Source organism: Panthera onca, chromosome C2, assembly GCF_046562875.1.
Source record: "Panthera onca isolate mPanOnc1 chromosome C2, mPanOnc1 haplotype 2, whole genome shotgun sequence".
Classification (NCBI taxonomy): Eukaryota; Metazoa; Chordata; class Mammalia; order Carnivora; family Felidae; genus Panthera; species Panthera onca.
Window position 1 is genome coordinate 157,778,495 of NC_138347.1, and position 22,568 is coordinate 157,801,062.

At 51.0% G+C, this 22,568-nt stretch overlaps 1 long non-coding RNA gene across 1 annotated transcript in view; it reads left to right on the forward strand.

The window, feature by feature from the left end:
- LOC132682851 (uncharacterized) overlaps window positions 1-22,568 on the forward strand; it is a 33,861-nt gene that overhangs the window by 4,736 nt on the left and 6,557 nt on the right. Inside the window, exon 2 of the long non-coding RNA XR_009611896.3 lies at window positions 9,879-10,005. This is a non-coding gene — a long non-coding RNA (uncharacterized LOC132682851). The remainder of the gene's footprint in view (window positions 1-9,878; window positions 10,006-22,568) is intronic.

A 22,568-nucleotide genomic window follows, 5' to 3' on the forward strand; every position in this document is an offset into this window, starting at 1 on the left:
ATCTGACAGATACATTTGCTCCAAACAATACCAACAGGGTGTCTGACAATGTCCATGTCTGCTTGTATGCAGGTGAAGTGAATGCCGGGCAGTGAGAGAAGGGGTGAGGAGTGGATCATGACGTCCCCACGGCACTTGTGCAGTGGTATAGTCTTGTTTGAAAGTGGACTGGGATCAGTTGCAAGCGCATATTGCAAACTCTAGGGTGACAACTAAAAAAAGGCGAGAAAGCAAGTGTAGCTGGCATGCTAACAAAGAAGGGGAAATGGAATAATAAAAAACCACAAAAGGCCAAAAAAGAGCGGAAGGCAGAAATAAGAATAAAGGACAAGGGCAACAAATAGAAAACAGTAGCGAGTCTGATGGATATGAATCCAACTATATAAAAAATCGCCTGGAACGTCAACGTCTAAATGTCCCAATTAGGGGCTCCCGGGTGGCTCGGTCGGTTAAGCGTCTGACTTCGGCTCAGGTCGTGATCTCACGGTTCGTGAGTTCGAGCCCTGCATCGGGCTCTGCGCTGACAGCTCGGAGCCTGGAGCCTGCCTCGGATTCAGTCCCTCTCACTCTCTGCCCCTCCCTCACTTGTGCTCTGTCTCTCTTTCTGTCTGTCTCAAAAATAAACATTAAAAAACAATTAGGTGCCCCAATTAAAAGACAGGGATGGTCAGACCAGACCCAACTGTATGTTGCCTACAAGAAGCCCACTTTAGATATAAAGATACATATCGGTTAAGAGCAAATGGGTGGAGAAAAATGTGCCATGCTAACCCATATCGAGAGAGCAGGAGTAGTTACGCGTTAACTCAGAGCAGAATTCCAAGCGAGGAAAGTTACTGGGGATAAAGAAGGGCCTTACATAATGATAAAGGGGTCAGTTTTCCAAGAAGACACGCTAATCCTTAATGTGCTCCTGCGTAAGAACAGAGCATCCAACTATGCGAGGCGAGAACTAATTGAACTTCAAGCGAATGTGAACGGCTGTAAAAAAAATGCAGTCAGGCAACTTCCTTCTGCAGGCCTTTTTGAGGAGACGCCAGAACGTAGCCGGGAAGGGAGAGAGCCGGCCCAGCTGGCTGTCTCCCAGTTACCCCACTGGTCATCACCTCTGCACATATATACAGTGACGTGTTCGTGAGTGGCTACAGGCTCTGATCTGTAACCTTGGCTGACTTCTGTACCGCAGACATCCCGCCCGCCCCCCCGCCCCCCAAGGCTGATACCCAGTTACCAAAGTGCCGTTACTGAACACAGAGTCGGCGGGAGGCGGCCAGCCGCTCACCGGCTGACGGTCTTTCCACCGTGTACACAGCAATCCACGGAAGTAACCCCAAGAGCACAGAGAAACGGTAAAATGCGGTGAGATAGTGGGAAGTGGCAGATTTGAGTCTCATCTTTGCTCTTCATATAATTTCAGTGTCAACGTACACACCTTAATTTTGTGGTGGTCGCAAAACTCCCGATAATTCTCACGTCTCCCGTCCCGATTCTCACGGGAGGCGACTCCAACACACGCCACACGTACCGCCGTTTAGCAGCTCAAAGTCACTTCTCAGCCACCACCCAAGTGCCCCTGGGGTTGAGTCCGGGGGCTCAGGTCCAGTAAGAGGTGATCCTGGGCAGCTCCCCCTCCCGCACCCCCAGCCATCGTTCTCTCGCGCATCAGCTCTGCAGGTGGCGTCAGAGGAACGTCGCCTCTTGGAGGGAATGAGCACAGGCTGCGGGGGGGCCCGACGTGGCGGCATCTGTCAGGGTTTCGGGGCCGGGGGAGTTAATCACTCTGAGCCTCAGACGCGTCTTCGCTGAGGTGGGGTAATGTCGGTTACTCCACAGGGTCACTACGGCTTTCGGAAGAGGGACCACTAACCGTGACCCAATATCCGTTCTCCCCCTTGTACAGACCAGGAGAATTTTCAGCCGGACACATACCTGTCTGGATGAAAGACTACCACTTTCCAGCCTCTGCTGCAGCTAGATAAATCCCTTCTGGTTCCCGAGTCGCATGGAAGATATCCAGGCCATGAGTCCCGGGGGGAAGGGACACGGCTCCCGCTGCCACGTGCCCTCCTCTTGCTGGTGGCGAGGCCGGTGGGGTGGAGGGAAAGGAAGCAGCCGTGCAGACCGTGACGGGGGACAGCCCATGTGGTGGCGGCGTGGTACCCGGGTGGAAGAGGACTCGGCCAGCAGCCCGGAGTCCCCGGGCCAGCCCTGGACCACCACCAGCCTTTTGTGAGCGACAGAAAGGGTGTTCAAGCCTCTATTATTTTGAGTGCTCTTGAAAACGTTTCTTATTGTGGTAAAATACATATAACATAACACTTACCGTTTCAAGCATTCTTAAGTGCGTACGTCAGTGGCACTAAGCACGTTCCATTGTGGTGTAACCATCAGCGCTGTCGATTTCCAGAACTTTGCATCGTCCCAAACGGAAACTGCGTACCCGCTCAACACCAGCTCCTCATTCCCTCCCACCACACAGCCCCTGAGCACCACTGTGTCACTTTCCGTCTCTACGAATCTGACTGTCCCAGAGGCTGCACGCAGGTGGCATCGTACAATGGTTGTCCTTTTGCGTCTGGCTCTTGTCATTCAGCCCAGTTGTCGGGCCCCACCCATGTGGCAGCACGTACCAGACCTCGCTCCTTCTTGAGGGTGAATGGTGTTCCATTGCGGCTCTAGACCACACTGTATTCACCCATCCGTCTGCTGATGGACACTTGGGTTGTTTCCACTTCTTCGTGATTGTGAATAATGCTGCTATGAACACGGGTGTACAGGTTATTTTGGGTCTTTGGTTAAAGCGGTGGAACCCAAATACCAACTAGTACCAGTCTTAACAAGTGCACACAAAATGTTGTCACAGTGACTGGATATATGTCCTCTCCCCGTTCATTCTCTTTCAGGAGAGCAGGTCAAGCGGTGTTGGTGTAAAACCGGGACGGTGCCAGAGCTGGCTCCTATCAGCTCATGGGAGCTAATGGGGACATACTCAGTAACTCTGTGAGCTGGCGGTGAGAACCTTGGTGAAGATCAGCCACAGCGGGGGTATTTACGCCGCGGTGATTGGCAAACGGTTCAAATCAGGGCTTTGGGGTTTCTGAGAAAGTGGGTTGTCAAACATTTGTCAGTACCCGACTGGGAAACCCTCACTTGCCGAAGGTCTAATCCTGACTGCCCACAAGACTTGGTTGTAACTCCTTCCTAGGTGGGGAAGGTTGTGAAAACATTAACTCTGTTGCTTGCGGAAGCAGATTGTCGTGTGTGAAGTTTATGGAGTGGACGTCTATTTGCGCGCGTGTGTGCGTCTCTGTATGTTTTCTTTCTAAAAACTGCTTAAGCTGATGACAGAGAAGACACCAGCTAGACATGCCAGAGGTTGGGGGTTCGGCAAGTGCATGGCTCTCCACGCTCCAGTCCCTGCCACGACACGCCCCGAGGCTCTGCGTGGGCGGGGCTGCTCACAGGATGGGGGGCCTCCACCGGCCAGGGGTTCCCGAGCCCCGGCTGACCTGTGGCGGGCAGGGAGCGCCAGCAAGAACACAACTGGGTAGTGTTAAGCCACTGAGATGTGGGAGCAGGAGTTGTCTGTTCTGCATCATAATCTAGCTTTTCCTGACCGATAAGCCTCCAAGTGGCCACGTCTGGTGGTGGCCGCATATATAAGGAAAGCACACTGGGCTACATACAGATAGCATTTAAATCTGTGGGATTAGATGAGGTCACCAAGGGAATGAGGATACATATATCTAGACACATTAATAAACAGCCAGCACTCAGCACATATCTATACACACATATATAATATAAATATATGTATATTTTATATACTATATACGTATATTTTATATATTACATATAAGATATACGTTATATATGAAATATATGCAATATGTATTATATATATTATATAAAATATATTATGCAAAATTATATTATATATAAATACATACATATTTTATGTGTAATATATGTTTTATATATTATATATAATAAATCCAAAGACTGAGAGCTGGCTGTTCATTAATATATTTTGAATCCAGAGACTGAGAGCTGGCTGTTCATTAATGTGTCGACACTGGGGAGGTGAGGAAGCTGCCAGGCCGGGGGAACCAAGAGGCCGTGGGGGCATTTGTGCCCGGCCGGTACACGTTTCTCAGACAGCAGTGAGAGTGGCACCAGCCAGATGGGGGTGGGAGCGCTGCTGAGCGGAGGGGGGGGGGGGCGGGGCTCGCAGCTGACCTGCAGGGGCCCGGCTGGAGACCGGCCATCCACACAACCCCCCAAAGTGCCTGCTGCAGAGGGAACCAGAGAATGGGCCACACCCACAGGGAAGCAGGCTTCAGGGAGGCTCTCTTCCTTCGCGACAGAAGGAATGGGGACACGCTTGTGTGACAGAGACAGGGTGGCAGCCGAGAGGCGCGCGTTGCCAGAGCTGTGGACCGGTGCGACAGGAAATGGGGTGTCAGGAGGAATGGGGTGTCATCTTATTTACTAAGCAGCGGCTGAGCTCGGCCCAGGCACTGAGCGATGGCCGAGACTATTAAAATACTGTCTTTCCTACTAGACTGCCTGCCATTTAATGTGACTGAGGCTCAGCTAACGAGGAAACTCTGAAGACGGAGTAAATCTTTCTGCCCGAGAGGAGAGGGCAGAGCATCAGGAGTGAGCCCGAACCAGTGGGTGCTTGTTTTCTACTTTCTAAGAAGAGGGTGGGAACGGCATCCCTACAGGGGCACAGCATCAGCCAAGACGCCAAGGTGTGAACTTGGGCCTCTTCCTGCCATAGAGGAGGACCCCCCGCCCCCCAAGAGCTGCCACTCCGCTCTTGCTGGTCAGACCCACTCTGCTCCTTGATCACACCCAGCCTGTCCTTGCTGTTCCCTCTGCCCGGTGCCCTCCGCTCTGGCTCTGCGAGGCTGATTCCTTATCATCACTTAGGTCTTGTCTCGGTACCCTCTGGGCTCTATCCAGAGCCCCCTGGCAGACACTGTTCCCTCTCCCTGGAAGGATCTTCCCCCACCCGTCCTCCCTGTGGCCTGTTCAACTGCCACCTCGAGATGAGTCCCCACCATACTTATCCCATCTGACATATCTTCTTTTTAGTCCTTTCGTTCTGTTTCCGCCCCCTGGAATGTAAGCTCCATGAGGACAGGCGTTCTGGCCTCTTTCCGTCACTGCTGTATCCCAGGGCCAAGTGCCCTGCACATAGTAGGTGCTTAATAAATGTTTGCTGCATCAAGGAGTGAAGGAAGGAAAAGTCACCTATGAAGAGATGTGCTTCAAGGTCAGAGAGACCCCTCTTCCTCCCTCCTTCCCCCGTCCCTCCCGCCCCTGTGTATTTCTTCGTTAGCCCTCTTTGAAGTTTTCGTTGGTTTATTCCTCTCGGCCCATGGCATAGAGGATCCATGGGCTGATTTTGCTGTTGGTCTTGTTTGCGGTGGTTTCCTCCAATACCTGGGAAATACCTCCAACACTCTGGAAAATACAGAGTAAGAACCTAGTAGATATGCAGCGACTGACTGAAGGAGTGCATGCCTGCCTGTGGCTGCCTAGTGGATAAGAAGGCGGCAGGGGACCACACTGGGCATTAGTGTTGGTGTGTGATGGGTGGGGGCCCTTCTTGTTTGGGGAGATTATGAGAAGTGTCAAGAAGTTTTAAGTTGTGTCTGAGAAAATGCATATAAATGTTTAACACACAGAAAAACCCAATCGGCGTGCTCATTATCAATATGACCAATTCCATGTATTTATTTTCCTTATACAGGTGGGGGTTTCACAAAGAAAATCTGTAATTCTGGCTCTAGCAAAAGAGGGCCTCCACAGGGATTCTTGGATATGTATTATTCAAATCAAGGGATTTGTTGGGGCTCCTGGCTGGTCAGTAACTTACCAACACCTTCGGTGAGGTCTCTAAGTTGCCCAGCCCTCCACGGGCTGCTGCCTGGGTGAGGAAGGCTATGCCTGCCCTTCTTGCTTGTGAAAGCTCACCAGAGCCCGTAGCGGTCCCCTCTGTCCCTGGGATTCAGAGAAGTGGGCCAGCCTTCTGCCATCTAGGAGGAACTGCGCCTCCTCCAAGTCCCAGTTGGGGACTGGTGAAGGGCCCGAGATCCTGAGATTTTGGTCCTGCTGGTTCTGGAGTCAGACGTAGCCTCTGAGACACACATTCACCCCTCCAGGCAGTTAGGGCCCAGCAATCAGGGGGACCCTCAGGTGGAGGTGTGCAGGTTCCCAAGGCCAACCGTAAACTGAATTCTCTGATACGGCAAGTGTGAAAACTTCCCATGTGACCCCATTTAAAGGTGCAAATAATGTCTTTGTAGCTGTGGGGAGAAGGTTTCTGTAGGGAAAGATGTTATTTGGGAGGCATAGGTGGGGGCGAGGGACTGATGGCCTGCAAGAGAGAACAGGAGGTGACCCTCCTACCCCACCCCACGCCGGGGGAGAAATAGAAGTACAGTCAGGAGAGAGGATGGTCAGGTCCAGAAGGCACCTGATCTGGGGGTGGTACCCGTGGCTTGGCGAGTCAGAGGAGAGGCGGGGAGGCCAGGTGGTGGTGTTATGCTGGGGATTGGGCTGGATGCTATGAAGGCACAGATGTGTCACAGATATGGTGGGGGGGGGGAGTCAAAGAACCGGGGGGGGGGAGAGACTGGGCCCCTCAGAACATCCCCCCTTGATGTGGTAACTGTGCCCCTCTGTCAGCCACTGTTTCTTTGTACCCTCCCTCTGCTCACCCCTTCTCTCCCGCCTCAACCTGACTCCCACCCTCAGCCTCACCCAGCTCGTTAGGGAGGAAGGCAGAGAAAGAGGTGCACCCCTTTTGTGGCTCAGAATCCCTGACGGATGGGGTGGAGCTGCCTGGACCCTGGGCCAACAGAAACCATTAAGCCCTAGGGGACCACGATGGACAAGAGACCTCGACAAATGTTCCAGGCTGGAAAGGGGGGCCAGAAAAAGGACCTGTTGGTCACATTAGGTTCATTTCACTGAAGGGAATTTTTCAGAATCCAACTCTGATGTTTGTAAAGGAGGCTCTGCCCGGGACCGTCCTGAAAGTCAGAAGTCAGAGGCGGAACTTGGTCACTAAATTGGGGGTGTCACCTCTGGACGGGACGTTGGTGTGTTTAAGCCTGGCCAAGCATACCCCTGAGCTATTCAGTCACAGGAGGCGTGAGAACTCAAGGACAGAGGAGAGAAGAGGAACTAAGATTTATTGAGGGGCTCTATGGATTTATTTGAAATAGCAGATAACGCGTGAAGTGCTTTTACACCGTCCCCTCTAAACCCACAGTCCCCTTCTGGTAGCTGTTTATCTCTCAGAGACACCGAATAACTGGCTCAGAGCAGGGATTTGAAGTGGCCACTGCCAAGCCTGCGCTCCTTCCTCCACGAGGGCTTCAGACTCGCGGCTGCGGGGGCCAAGCAAGCAAAACAGTGGCTGGAGCAGCTCAGGGACGGGTTGAGCGTCTGCATGAGCAGGGCCACCTCGGGGGACCCTCGCCGTAGTCAGAGGGAGCTCCAGGAGCAGAGAGGGCAGCACCGCCACGTAGGGATGCCCAATCTTCTCATACCCTAGAGCTCCTCAAAAGAAGCCAGAAATCTGAAATTGGAATGCGGTTCCCCACATTTAAAACATCACCACTTAAAACGCTCTGCTGGCCAAGCCAGACCCTTCTGTGGGTCAGGCCCTCGCCGGGAGCTGCACTTTCCCAGGTGGGCCGCTGGGGGTGGGTCCAGCTGTGCGCAGCAGGAACCCGCCAAGGGGGGCCTAAGCCAGCGAAGTTCGCTTTGTCACCCAGCGCGAGGTGTCAGGTGGCCGTGCAGGGCTGAGGTGTCAGGAGATGGCGCAGGGCTGATGTGGCGGTTCGCAGGGCTGGGTCAGGAGCCCAGGCTTGGCTCATCTCCACTCTCCTGGGCCCGTGGCGCTCACCCTTATGCTCACAGGACGGAGGCAGCGCCGCCAGGCGTCGCTTCCGGGAAAGGCGTCGCTTCCGGGAAAGGCGTCGCTCCCGGGAAAGGCGTCGCTCCCGGGAAAGGCGTCGCTCCCGCGAAAGGCGTCGCTCCCGGGAAAGGCGTCGCTCCCGCGAAAGGCGTCGCTTCCGGGAAAGGCGTCGCTCCCGGGAAAGGCGTCGCTTCCGGGAAAGGCGTCGCTCCCGGGAAAGGCGTCGCTCCCGCGAAAGGCGTCGCTCCCGGGAAAGGCGTCGCTCCCGGGAAAGGCGTCGCTTCCGGGAAAGGCGTCGCTTCCGGGAAAGGCGTCGCTCCCGGGAAAGGCACAAGGTACTGGGTCTGTGCCTTTAGGGGAGCAGAATCCTCCTGGAAGCTCCACCCAGTACGTTGCAGCTTATATCCCACTGGCTGGAATTGGTCTCCTGACCACCCTCTAGTTGCAAGGGAGTCTGGGAAAGGGAGTATTTTAAACTGAACGCGGCACTAACCAGGACATAATTTGCATTTTTATTCGTAACTTACAGAGGGAGAATGACTATTGTGTAACAACGTCTTTCTCTTCTTTCTCTTCTCGCTGTGCTGGTTTTCTGGGTGACATTGACTGATTGGCCCCTGCTGGTAGCAGCCAAGGAGGAGCTGCAGCCCTTTTGGTAACAATTGTACACTGTTCTTTCCTCCAATGGGCTTCTGGCGTCAGGGGCATAGAACCTGGGTTGCTGTTTTTATCGCCCAAATCCTCCTGATTCATACTCCCAATAGGGGCACCTCTGGAGCCGGCCGGATCCTTGGTGAAACTCATCCACATGGCAAATTCTATCCCCTGCTTTTATCTTTTAATATACTCTGACATCGGTTTTTTCCCTTCTTTTGTACTTTTGTACCATTCATTGATAGACACTTTTTTTCCCTAAGGATATTTTCCTAATATGATATATTTAGTCATAATTTACCTACATCCCTTAGAAAAATTACATCAATTGCCAAACAAGAGATATCAAGTGTGTATCAAGTCAGGATAGGCTGGGTGATGCTGCACAACCCCGATCTCAGTATCTTAAAGCAACAGAGATTAATTTCCTGCTTGTTCACATGTCCACTGTGGGTCATCATGGATGTGGAAGGGTCTGCTCATAGTCATTCAGAGAGCAAAGGCTGATGGAAGCATTGCTATCTTGAGCATTTCTGGTCATCATGACACAGGGAAAAGAGGCTTCTGGAGGACCTCGCCTTGGCAATTAAATGCCACTTCATTACAGCTTATTGGCTAGAGTTGGTCATGTCCTCAAGCAACTACGGGGGCCCAGGCATGCAATCCCATCATATTCATGGAGGGAGGTGAACCAGAAATGTCTGGGAAACAGCAGACAAAATACTCAGTGTGTGTAGGCAAGGCCAGATAAGGGGTATGACTGATTCAAGTTTACTTGTGTTGCTCCTGGTGCAAACTTCCACCAGGGAGGCAAACCCGTAGTGACAACTGCTCTTGAAGGAAGCCATTGTCCCTCTGAAAGGTGCTTGGCTTCTGAGTCGGCGTGAGCAAAGGGGAACCTAGCCCCTGGCTTTAGCTCTACAGGTAGAATTTCCCGCAATTAAAGTAAGGAATGTTCTAGACTCTTACTTCAGCCAATCCTGGATCTCCTGTCACCTCGCGTAATCCCTAGAGCATCTCATTCAGGAGTCACCTCGAAACTCTTCCACAGAAGTTCTCTGGCTGGGTGTGGGGGGTGCGGCGGGGAGGAAGTGAAGCCCGTGCTGGGAGAGAGTTGGAGGGCCGGGGAAGGGTTAAGTGAGAGCGTTCCTGAGATCCACGGACCTCAGCATTTCCAGGAGACTCTGGATAGGTGGGGTTTCATGACAGTCACAAGACACTTTCCTTTCTCTCTATGTGAGATTATATTCACGATGATGGCATCTTGTTTTCCCTACTCTAGAATGATTTCCCAAATATGGCGAGACAGGGAAAGCGCTCTGCTCCCCGCTCCGACCTCCACCCCCAGCTTGAGGCGTTTTGCTTCCCTGCCACTTGAGTGGAAGAATGTGTGAACTACAAGTGCCATGGTGAGTGTCTTTCCCTTCTCTCGGCGAGTGGGAGGAGCTACAGAAGATGTTACTTCGCACGCATCAAATCTGCACACTCATTTGGCTGTGGAAAAGAGAACAATGGAACACACCGGGCTGTAGGACAATCAATTAACTTCTACTCTTTGCAGAGAGGTTTGAAAGAAAGAACAAAAAAATTAGCAGGCTTGGGAAAGCCTTCCTCGCTTCCCAAACTGGAATCCCTGTCTCCACCGTAATTATGCTGGGCCTGTCGACGGAGGAGGAAGCATGGGGGGCGTTAAAGCTCCACGTGGCCCACAGGCAGAGGCTGTCCGCGCCCGGCACTGGTGAGAGTTCTAGTTCAGGTCTTCCGTCTTTCTATTTGGAAGTTTACTGTTACGTTGTTGTCATTGTTTCTGGCGGGGTGACACTCTCTCTCTCTTTCTTTGCTTTCAGTTTCTTTATTTATTTTTGAGAGAGGGAGGGAGAGAGTGAGCAGGGCAGAGAGAGAGGCGGACAGAAAATCCCAAGCAGGCTCTGTGCTGTCAGTGCAGAGCCCAACATGGGGCTCGAACTCATGAGCTGTGAGATCATGACCTGAGCCAAAATCAAAAGTCGGATGCTTAACTGACAGAGCCACCCAGGAGCCCCTCAGGGTGGTGCTCTTTTTGAGGCAGTTTACACGGTAGATCGTTGGACCTGAATTTGAACTGAGGCTTTGGCACTTACAGCCAAGTGATGTCCAAGGTCTGGTTCTCCAGAAGGAGACCTCCAGATGAGACTTTACATGCAAGTGTTTCGTTGGGAAATGCTCCCAGGAAGAGCCAGGAGGGAAGGGAAGTGGGAGCAGGCAGGGGTGACACGTGAGGCAGCAAACGACAGCCCACGGAGGAGGGCTCCCGCTTGGCTGGTTCTGGGAGCTCTGGGATCAGCGTAGGTCATCTCTCAGGGTTCTCTATCGGAGGCAACGCAGCAGAACATTTATACTCCTGCACCCAGCAGCCCCAGCTTCAGCGTCCCCCCAGAAGACCTCAATTCCCAGGCACCAAAGGCATTCCTGCAGGTGGACAAAGTGGACCCTGGCAGTCTGAGGGCAAGGGTCCCCCACAGTGACACGGGGACTGGCCATTGCCGTGGAGGCACGTGCGAGTTGTTGTTTGCCTAGCGGGCAGGCACGGACTGTGTCTACTGCACGTGACCTCAAGGAATCCACCTGGAAAGGAAATGGGGCTACTGCTGTGTGTTCTTCACAGGGTTGGCATAAGATGACACGAGATGGCACGTACCTGAAAAGTACATAGGCTGTTGCTCGGATGCGGGAAACACTCGGTGAAAAATATTAGGATTATGCTGAACAGTGGCACAAACTTAAATTCTAGGCCCGTGGCCTAGTGAGTATCCCTCCCTTGAGTCAGCAGCTTGCCTCCGTACCCTCACCCCGGCCGGGCTCCTGCCTGGCAGCCGTTATCAACCTACCCGAGCTGGGTGGGAGAGGCAGCCATCTGCTGGCTCTGAAGTGACGGGACCAAGGACATGGGTATAAAGAGCAGAACAAAGCTTCGTCGCTTCTGCCTCACGTGGCCCCTCGGAGTGCAAAAGCAGCTCGAGGCCGCCACCTGCTCTCCATCCCACACCAGCCTCCTTCCTTGACACTTCATCAGTCCAGGCGTCTGTCTGCCCGCCAACAGCAACCGGCTCACACCCCAGCCATTCTCCTTTCTTCTCCTCTCCATCCTGAACACCAAGCATTGAGATTCTGCACCGTCTCAACCCTGAAAGATAGTTTTACAACGAGCCAAAGCTCGTGTGGGCAGAGAGCCTGTCTTAGTAAGCACTGTGAGGAATATAATGATGACAAGGATATGGTCCCTGCCCACCTGGAAGCCAGGTGTGCTGACCAAAGGCCTCACTCCCGTGCCACGGAGGCCGGTCAACAAATGACGCTCGTGGGACTCTCTGGGCCTATCACGTTCCTGGTTGTTCACGAGAATCCTGCCTTTCAGCGGCAACTGGATGAGGAGGGCCTGTGCTGCTGTGTGCCATTGTATGACATTATGAAATTTGCTGTGGACTGAGGGACAATGTAAGGTGCTGTCCTTGAGGCAGATCTGCTTCACCCCTTTCCAAATGGGAAGTGTTTTTGAACTTGCTCTGTTTGTATTTCATTACTGTGTGTAAGGCATATTAGCGAAAGGGAAATCTACTGCCGAAGTCCTTAGGTTATACGACTGTGGGGAGGTAACACTGGGCTTGACTGTTTGGGGGCCCAGAGAGTGAAGATATTACTGGAAATGCTGGACTCTGAGAACAGTGGGGAGCGGTATCACCCCCAGCTGTACCCAGTTGGCCGTGGCTTTGGGTGTCCCTCATTGGCAAGTGGCAAGGGTGTACGTGTTTGTGCATTTGTGCCTTTAGATCATGGTAAATGGAAGATCCTTTAGAAGTGTTGCATCGGAAAATGGGCTGTGAAACTGGCTGGCAAAGGGGTGGACCGCCGTGGGCAGGTTTCCTGCTCTGGACTGCCTTGGCCAATTCTAAAGAAACCATCCGCCCACGGCACAAAATGAATCAATCAGCTCTTACCTCTCAAGAATTGGAGCCAAGAGACACAGACTTTGTCACTGGCGGCTGGCATGTAGTCAGGCTGGTGTGGCCCCATTATAGGGCCAGGGCAAGGTGAACCAGCCCGGCAGGAAGGAGGAGGGGATGAGAGGGCCAGCTGGCTCTTCAGCACCTGTTCCTCCCTTGCCCTGGCGCTTCCACTGTTGTTTTCCCCTGGCGGCTCCTTCCCTCCCATAAACTTCCCCTCCCTGCCCTGGGAGAGGGCTTCTGCTGGTGACCCCTGACTTTGGCTCTAGGGCAAACACCTGGGCAGCCTGATCTTCCCAGCTTCGTGCACCTGGTCCACCAAAGGCATTTCCAGAAACACTCCAAGCTCCTGGCCACAAGGTGCATTCATCCTGGCCTTCCCTGTTGTGAGTGTCCAGGGTCTGGCTCACAGCAGGAGCTACGTCGCCGATGAGCAAACCATGTGACTCTCTCAAGACACAGCATTCTTCCTGTAAATCAGCTGTCACCTGACCGAGGCCCAGAACAGTCAGTGCCTGAGTCATCCCAGCAATCTTATATTAAAACAGTGAACCACAGAGGTGCGGAGGAATTTAATTCACAGTTTGCTGTGAACTCTGGCGTCTGTTGTGTGTGTGAGGACATATGCCGTCTTCTAAAGCTTGTAGAGCCCCTATTGTCCCTAAGTTCAAACACAAAACTTTAGGATTAGTGTATATAACAAGATGAGCCCACTGGGGTGTGGAAAAAGTGGCTTAGTGACCACTAGAACCAGAATCACCCAGTGAGATGTGAGGACCCATAGGCTCAGACGACCTGGGAGCTTGATAGAAAAGCACTTTCTCGGGTTCCCCCAGACCTACTGGGTCAGAATACACAGTTTAACGTCTACATCCCTCTCCCTGCCCTGCATTATTTGGAAACATATTCAGCTTCATCAACAGAAGATTTCTATAGTTCCAGATACTTTTTTGGATTGAAAGTTGGACTTGGTAAGCTTATGTGTTAATGATAGAAGCCGCCATATGGCAGTTCAGAATGTAGGCCTGACTGATCTCACTGCATTACCCAGACGGTCTCCTAACCTCCCAAGACTCAATTTCCTCATCTGCAAAATGAGAATAATAACAGCAATTTACTTGAGAAACCTGCTGTGGACATTAGTTGAGACTATGCACATGGAAAGCTTGGGACCAGGTCCTTACTACATGTGAGTTATTGTTATTTTGCTTCAGAAAAAGAACAACCATTTATTGGGTGTTTACTGTGCGTTAAATCCTGGGCTAGGCCCTTCAAACCACACTGGGAGATATTATCATCCTACCAAAGGGGAGACAGAAGGTCAGAGTGGGTCAGGATCTTGGGTTGAGATCTTGGCTCCCCATGGCCGACAGAGCTTTTACTCAGCCACATTACCTCCTGAGAGCTGGGGCAGGATTTTGAGATGCCAAGCAAGGAGGGAACACAATTTCTGTGGGTTGTAATATTCGCATAATGTCACACAAAATAACCCAAGAACTGCTTGTGCAATGTGCCTTGGTTCTGAATTGCCTTTGCCAGTGTGTATTTTCCTAATTGCTTTATATTTAATCTACCCATGTGAAGTGCCTTGAGCAGTACAGTGCCTGGCACTTTGTAAGCATTCAATAGCATGCAATAAATATTGGCCATTATTTGGAGGAGTTTGTATAATCTTTATACCGATCCATTTTCAGTCTCCTGCGTTCCAATTATCTTCTCTCAGTCTGTGGTTTATCTTTTCATTTCTTACATGGGGTGTATTGCACGAAAGGCTTTAAATTCGAATATTGCCAGATTTAGCAGTCTTTTTCGTTAAGGTTTATGCTTTGCATGAGAAATTTTTTCTTACTCCGTGGTCATAAGGATCTTCTCCTGTGTTATCATGTTATGGTTTAAAATTTTGCTCTTCTCATGAGGGTCCTTTTTTAACTTCTTGTTGCTGCTTTCCATCCCACCCCACCCTTAGCCATCCTTAGCCATTAAATGTGTTTGGTATATGTCCTTGCATATGTATATAGCCTCGTGAAATATGCAGGACTGCCTTGCATTGGTTCTTAATTTGCATAATGGAATTTTGCTATAAATCTCATCCTGGTTCGACTTTTCTCGCTCTGCGTGTTGCTCTGCAGATGTCTGTTTTGCTCCTGAGTGCTGAATGTTATTCTAAAGTATGCATTGTCACAGTTTACTTATTTCCCTGGCGAAAGACACCAGCCTGCCTCCAGCTCCCCAACATAAAAACACTACAGTAAACCACCCGGTGTTTTGTGAGAATTCCCATGGGATTTATGGGACCAGGGGTGGATTGTGTGTGTGGGCGGGTGGAGACAGCAGATTCTGAATTTTGCTGAATGCTGCCTGAAAGCCGTCCACAGTGGTGGCTCCAGCATCTACCTCCCAGCACGGTAGGGGTCCCACATCCCCACCTGTCAAATACTTGCCCCCTTGGTGGATGTAAGAGGACATGTGGTCTGAATTTGAATTCTTCTGATCACTGCTGATCTGGAGTTTCTCTTCACATGCTCGTTGGCCATTTGGCCTCCCCTCCTGTGCATTGCCCAATCCTGATCACCATTTTCTATTTATTTCCTCTTTTTAAAAAAGTTTATTCATTTATTTTGAGAGGGAGAGGAGCAGAGAAAGAGGGACAGGGGAAGAATTCCAAACAGGCTCCCCACTGTCAGCGTGGAGCCCGATGTGGGGCTCGAACCCACAGACCACGAGATCATGACCCAAGCCGAAATCAAGAGTAGGACGCACAATTGACCGAACCGCCCAGGGGCCCCTCTTGATTTCCTCTGGAAATTGTGGTTGTTGTTGATTTGTAGAAGACTTTGTATATTTGAGAGTCTGGATAGTTATACTTGGATTTTTCAATCCTGCATATACTTTCTCACAGTTCATCATTAGCCTATCAATTCTCTCCTGCGTCCTTAATTAACTAGACATGAAGTATTTGATATATAGTCGAAAACATTAGCTGAGCACATACTGTTCCAACCCTGGGTGAGGTGCTTGCCTGGAGCAGACCCTGAGCCAAGGGTATTGGTGTAAGTGGTTAATTTGGGCAGAGAAGACCATGCCTGCAGGGGAGTGGGGGACGGCCAGTAAAGGGTGAGTTCTCTAGCAAGGATCCCCCCAGGTGAGGTGAACTTCACTTCTGGGAGTAATGTGGAACTTGCCGCTCAGTCATTCTACCCAGAAGGCAAGGGAACTGAGGTGTTTATACAATTCCTGTCAGCCATTGGTCGTGGGGGTGGGGAGGGTGTTAAATCCCCAGCACTTCAGGCTCCCCGCTAAGGCAGCAAGGGCAAGGTCTCAGGCAAAGCAGTGAGGTGTTTGCAGTCTCCCCGCCCCACCAGGCATACGCCGAAAGAGCGAGGGGACATGGGCAGGGCACCTGTAGTGCCCACTGCCGTGCTGTACGTATTTCACCCCTAAACCAAGGATTGAACAAAACACAGAACACAAAACAAAACAAAGAAACAGAAACTCTCATAAGCAGACATGATTATGCCCATTTTTAAGGCATGGAATCAAGGGTAGGAAAGTAAATTGCCTGAAGATAATGGCAGAGATGTGATTCAAATAAAGAACGCTCATCAGGATTGGGGCACCTGGGTGGCTCAGGTGGTTAAGCGTCCGATTCTTGATTTTGGCTCAGGTCATGATCTCATGGTTCGTGGGATCGGGCCCCAAGTTGAGCTCTGTGCTGACAGCGTGGAGCCTGCTTGGGATTCTCTCTCTCTCTCGGCCCCTCCCCTCCTGTCTCTCTCTCTCAAAATAAATAAGTTAAAAAAAAAAAAGAATGCTCATCAGAATTGCCTGGGGGAGTTCATATAAGGCAGGTTCTGGGTCTGGGGGAGACTCAGAGACTTACGTTTTTAACAAGTGTCTGATATAAGCTTTTGTATTAATTATCTATTTCTGTATAAGAAATTACCTCAGTACTTTGCGGGTTGAAACAACAAAACGTCTGTCACAGTTTCTGAGGGCCAGGAATCCAGAGTGGCTTAGCTGGGTGGTTCTGACTGCAGGTTTCTCCCAAAATTGCAATTGGCCTGTCATTCACTTTCAAGTTTGCTCTTGTGATCCTTACTGACTGTTGGTCATGGAACTGACTGTCAGCATCTTGACTGGTGGTGAATATACCTACACTCGTGAGAAAAACGTACAGACCTCAACACACACACACACACACACACACACACACACACACACACGAGTACGGGGAAACAGGAAATCTGAGCAAATCTGTGGTGGATTGTTATCAATGCCAGTATCTCGGCCATGATATGGTACGGATAGTTTTGCAAGATGTTATCATTGAGGGGACCTGGGGAAAAGGCACACTGGCTCTATCTGTATTGTTTCTTACAACCGTATATGTATTTACAATGGTCTCAGAATAAAAAGTTTAAATAAAAAAAGACCAGGTAAGAATATTCAGAGCAGCTTCACTCATAATCACCTTGAACTTAAAACCACCTCAAGGCCCGTAACACCAAAGAACGAATGGATGAACGAATGAAGGTGTGTTCACACAGTGGAACAGTGTAAAACGATGAACGTGAGTGGAGCGCAATTATACGCAGCATGAATGAATGGCACAGGCTTAGTGTTGAGCGACCGAAGCCGGGCACACAGTATGGGTCCGTTTGCATAAATGCAAAATGGAGCATGCACGGGCTGCTATTAGAAGGCAGGAGAGCAGTTACCATCGTGGGCGAGTCCACAGGAAGGGGCTTCTGGGGCCCTGACCGTGTTCCCCCTTGGGATCTGGGTGCTGCTTGCAAGGGCGCGTCGTTCGGGGAAACTCACGGAGCTGTACCTGTATGGTATGTGCACTTTTCTGTATGGGGGCATCAATAAAAGTCTTTAAAAGATTTAATGTATATTATATTAATACGTAGTATTAATCAAGTGCTACACGGCAGGCCCTTTCCTCACCACTTCTCGGGCATGGTGCCATTTAAGTTTTTGAGGAAGTTTCTATTATTAGCCCCATTGCTCAGATAAGCCAACTGAGGCTAAAGGAGGCAGTTTTCTGGGATCATCCAACTGCCCTGTGAGGGACTGGGAACTCATCGATGCCCCTAATCACCTTGGGGTTCAGAGACAAGGCCCAGCCATTAGTAACGCCACTGAAAACAGGCCTGTTCACTCAGCAGCAAATGATTGCCCTAGCGACACCAAACACGGTCGTCTGCCCAAGTGAGGGGGGATTTCCCACCAAGAGCACTTGTGAAATCCAAGCACTTTATCTTTTACTGAAAGCCGGGGCAGGCCCGGGGCAGGGGATGAGCAGTTAATTGCTAAACACTATAATTGAGTAGGGAGGCCTCAGCCTGAGCTACCGGGCTTGTAGCTGACCACGGAAGTGTGAAAATGACCATGATTAATGAAGTCGCTGAGAGTGTTTTCCTGTTAATGACATTCTTTTATGTTTCAGCGGGAGCACATGTGGTGATTGCAAATCAGCGAGTGAGCACACGGGTGTAATTTTTTCTCTCACCGTTTCCCATTTCTGGCCCAGAGTCCCATTCTGCCCGGCGGTGAAAAGCTTCGTGTTAGTCAACGTGGGGCTGCTTCTCTTTCCTCCGGTTCCTGGGTAGAGCGCAGGGGTGATGGTGTGCGGTGTCCGGGCCTTGGTGGTGGTAGGGGCGGGAGGCGTGCGGCTCCTTATTGTCATCTGTCCAGACCGGTGCCCCTGGGACGACAGCCTCCTTGTGTGACAATGCACGCTGACCTTCCGTCACACTGGCATCTGCCGGGACGTCCTTGTCTGTCCGCGGCCTACGGTCCTCTTCTGGTCTACTGCTCTGTGTTGCTTGTTTTGGCCACAAGTCTTTGCCACAGGTTCCTCTTGTCACTGCCTTCAGTGCCTTCTCAGAGGGAATAGAAATATCTGACTGCCCTGCCCATACTGGGTGCCGTTGGTCCCCCACCCAGAACCCTTTCTCTGGGGACTGGTCCCCCCGGTGCTTGAGCATCGCAAGCTAAGAGTTCACAGCTGCCTTCCTCGGGAGTGGCCCACACCTCAGCCGCGTTAGGTCTTCCTCCCCACGGCAGCCCACAGCCTGGACTGATGCCAGCGTGCAAAAGACCACCCTCTGCCTCAAGGTGGTGTGATGTTCTTTCCCCGTCACCAACTGCGGTGTGCCTTTCCCAACACCGATTCTGCAACTCTCCTACGCCAACTGGGCATCCGACAATCCGGTTCAACTCTGACACTAACCGCCCAGAGTTAACATCCAACTCCACAGGCCTTAAGACTTCGGTTCCACGGGATTGCCCTTGCTTTGGATGCCAACCGCAGACAGATTGCCCAGACCATCCTTGCTTCCGCCCGGCCTCTTACAAGTTTAGGGGCTCCCACAACCCCCCTCTCAGGTTCAATCATTCGCGGGAATAGTCATTCTAGAACTTAGGAGAGTGCTTTACTTACTATTACTGATTTATTATGAAAGGCACAACTCAGGAACAAACGGAAGACATACCCGGGGCAGGGAATGAGGAGGAGGGCAGTTAAGGGGTGTGGCGTTTCCATGGCCTTTCCAGGCCATCACCCTTCTAGGACCTTGATGTGTTCACCAGCCTGGGAGCTCTCCGCCCCACCACTGAGGAGTTTTTATGGAGGCTTTATTAAGTGATTGATTAAGTAATTGACCTTTGGTGATTGAACTTCCTCTCCAGCTTCTTTCTCATCCCTGGAGATCAGGGGGTGGGGGTTCCCACCCTCTAATCACAGCTTGGTTTTTCTGGCCACCAGCCCCATCTGGAAGCTATCTAGGGGCCCCAGAGTCACGGTCATCTCACTGGTATCCAAAAAGACACTCCTCTCATTCTGGGGACCGCAAGGGGGCTAGAAGCTCTCTTCCAGGAACAGGGACAGAGATCAAATATATGTTTTTGTATTATACCAACATGGCCCCATTCTGTGGTATAATTCATACTCCAGAACTCCCTGTGGGACCAGGATGCAGTTGGACTCCACGTGGGACCACATCCTGACTTTGCTCTTTCTTCTGCCTTCTCTTACTCCCCTCACTTTCTTATGGGTTTCTCCTAGGGCATGCCCTGGATATGTGACTTCTATAAGCATTCCCATCTTAGTCTCTGCCTCTGGTGACCTGACCTGAGACACTGCTCTGGCCCATGAGTGCGGGCGATGCAGGGAACTCTCAGGCTAGGAGTCCTCACTGCACACGTTTCAGCCATCTCTCCTCTGCATCTTCCTCACCAGGCTAGTGTGATAGTGTGTGTGGTGGGGAGTGGCTTCTTTGAAGCTTGGGACTGAGGCATAGATTCCCTGGTTTCTCAAATCTTACAGCTTTCCAACAGCTTCTATTGGTCAGGGTGCCCGAAGCTCAAGTAAGAAAACCCAACACAAGCCAGCTTAAACGATTTCTCTGTTGCTCATCTGGAGGCCCAGAAGATGGGCAGGCTTTAGGGTTAAGGTAATTTAAATCCCAGCTCTTGGGGCGCCTGGGTGGCTCAGTCGGTTAAGCGACCGACATCGGCTCAGGTCACGATCTCGCAGTTTGTGAGTTCGAGCCCCGCGTCAGGCTTTGTGCCGATAACTTGGAGCCTGGAACCTGCTTCCGATTCTGTGTCTCCCTCTCTCTCTGCCCTTCTCCCACTCCCACTCTGTCTCTCTCTGTCTCTCTCAAAAATAATAAAATAAACATAAAAAAATAAATCCCAGCTCTAATTTCTGGGATTCTTTTTGCTTTACTCTCTTCCATGTATCTTCTGTGCAGATGTCAGACCCTGAAAACTCTCGCCATTGTGTCCACAGCTCACACTTGAGGGAAGAGAGAGATACAGAGCTGATTCTGGAAGCTAATTCAGCAGAGTAAGGAAAAACTCCCCCCAAATCTGCTGACAAACCTTGCTTTGAATCTCAATACCATAAATTTGGCTCTGTGCCCATTTCTCAACCAATCTGGCCTCGCCTTGGGCCCGGGGAGGGACGGGGTCTGCTTCCCATCCCAACGCTTGAGCCGTTTATAGAAGAGGAATACACAAACGACGCCAGGAATACACGAACAACACCATCTCTCATTTCTAGGAAGTGAGGGACGGGAGAGCCTCATGAAGGGTGGACAGTCAACAATGTTCATACGCGGCATAATTGTCCTATTGACTGGGATAGGGTTGGGCACAGGTGGCTTTCCTGGGGATTTCTCAGGTTCAGTATCAGCAATTTCATATTGCTGCACCAATACAGTCAGAAGACTCTGCAGAATGGTTATATGAGTTTATACTCTAACCTAATGGCTTGTGGGTTCTCATTTTTTCCCATCATCACAAGCACTTGACTACCTATCTGTGAGAGAATCTCCATATTGTTTTAATATGTACTGTTCTGAATTCTGGTGAGATTACTCACTATATCATATATAATTAGCCAGTCCCTTTCTTCCCTGATGAACTATCTATTCATAGGTTTGCATACTTTCTTGTGTATTGCCTGCCATGCCATTTCCTACACGTTCCAGATCAGAGGTCAACAGATATTTTCTATAAAGGGCTAGATACTAGCTTTCAGACTCTGAGGGCTGTACGGTCTCTCACAACTGCTCAACTCTGGTGTTGCGGCACAAAAGCAGCCACATAAACAAATGGGTGTGGCTGTGTTTCAACAAAACTTTATTTACAAAAACAGGCAGCCAGCTGCATTTGGCCCTGTGGGCTTTACCGACCCTTATTCTAATATCAGTCACTTGGTTTTAGACAATGCAAATCTTCTCCAAGTCTTCACCCAGCTGTTAGCTTTGTCTAAAGTGTTCTTTTCTTTTTTTTTGAACAAAATCCTCAATTCTGATGTAGCGAAATTCATCCTATCGTTATCTGAAGTTTGTGGTCCTTGGATTAAAGCGTCCTTTCTCATCCCAACAAGACAAAGATATTCTGCTCCTTTCCTTGGGATTGACTCCTTATTTCTGCCAGCTTTCACACTGAGCGAGCCCTTGGATCTGTCGGGTGTTCGCATTTGCGTGTGATGTGAGATGTTGCTCAATTTCTCCCCCCTTGGTGAGCTATCTCCTCACAGAGCAGCCAGACCAGTCATCCTTTCCCTGTGGATCTGGAGCGGGTGGAACTTTAGTTGGGGTGGGGCTGGTAAGTTGGAAGGCCTAACTCTGCAGCCAAATGCGGGTCCTCAGCGCTTGCCCTTTTCACTGGTCCCCGTTCCACTGGTATCCTTTCTGTCCCCCCTCTCCCACGCCCAGGGCCTCCAGGCTCAGGGACGTTGAAGAGGCTGTTCCCTCTTCCAGTGGTGGGCCCTTTGTCATGCTTCCTGGCGGTTGCCTTATCTGAACTCCCTCTCATTTACTCCGTATTTCAACCCAGCTGTTCATCTCTGCTCTGTTAGAGGGGAGGTCATCGAGAAAGAAAGCGTGACCACCAATTGGCCTGTGAGCTGAAACTGGTTGGTCTGAGGCTCCTCACCCCCTCTCCTGTCCTTGGAGCGTGGGCTCCACTTGCCTTCCTGTTCCCAGAGGCTGCTCCAGGGACAGTGATGTGCTGTGGAGGCCATCGGAATGGTAGACGTGACTGAATCAGTTCACTCCTCTGTACCAGCCGTTAAGACGCGGCGTGCGGGTCCGAGATACACTCCTCTTGGTGCCGCTCGAGACGAGCCTCACATGTAAGTTCCTCTGCTGACAGAACCTGCCACCTACAAACCTTGAGGGGCCGGCCTCTCTCCTCAGTCTTTCCCTGCCCTCTGAGTATGGAGGCCCGTTTCAGATCCACCTGAGATGTTCCCCAGGAGCTTGGAAAGCGGCACGATTCCACTTGTGTGCCTGCCTATTGTCCCGTTAGAATGTGAGTGGGGGGCAGGGGCGGAGATCTGAACCACATCATTCATCAGTCACCGCCTCCCTTGCGCCTGACACGTAGCAGGCCTGAATTAGTTTTCAGAAAAACAGAACACATGAGCGAGTTTAATTGATTTTTCAGAGGCAGTGGGTCATTAGATAGCC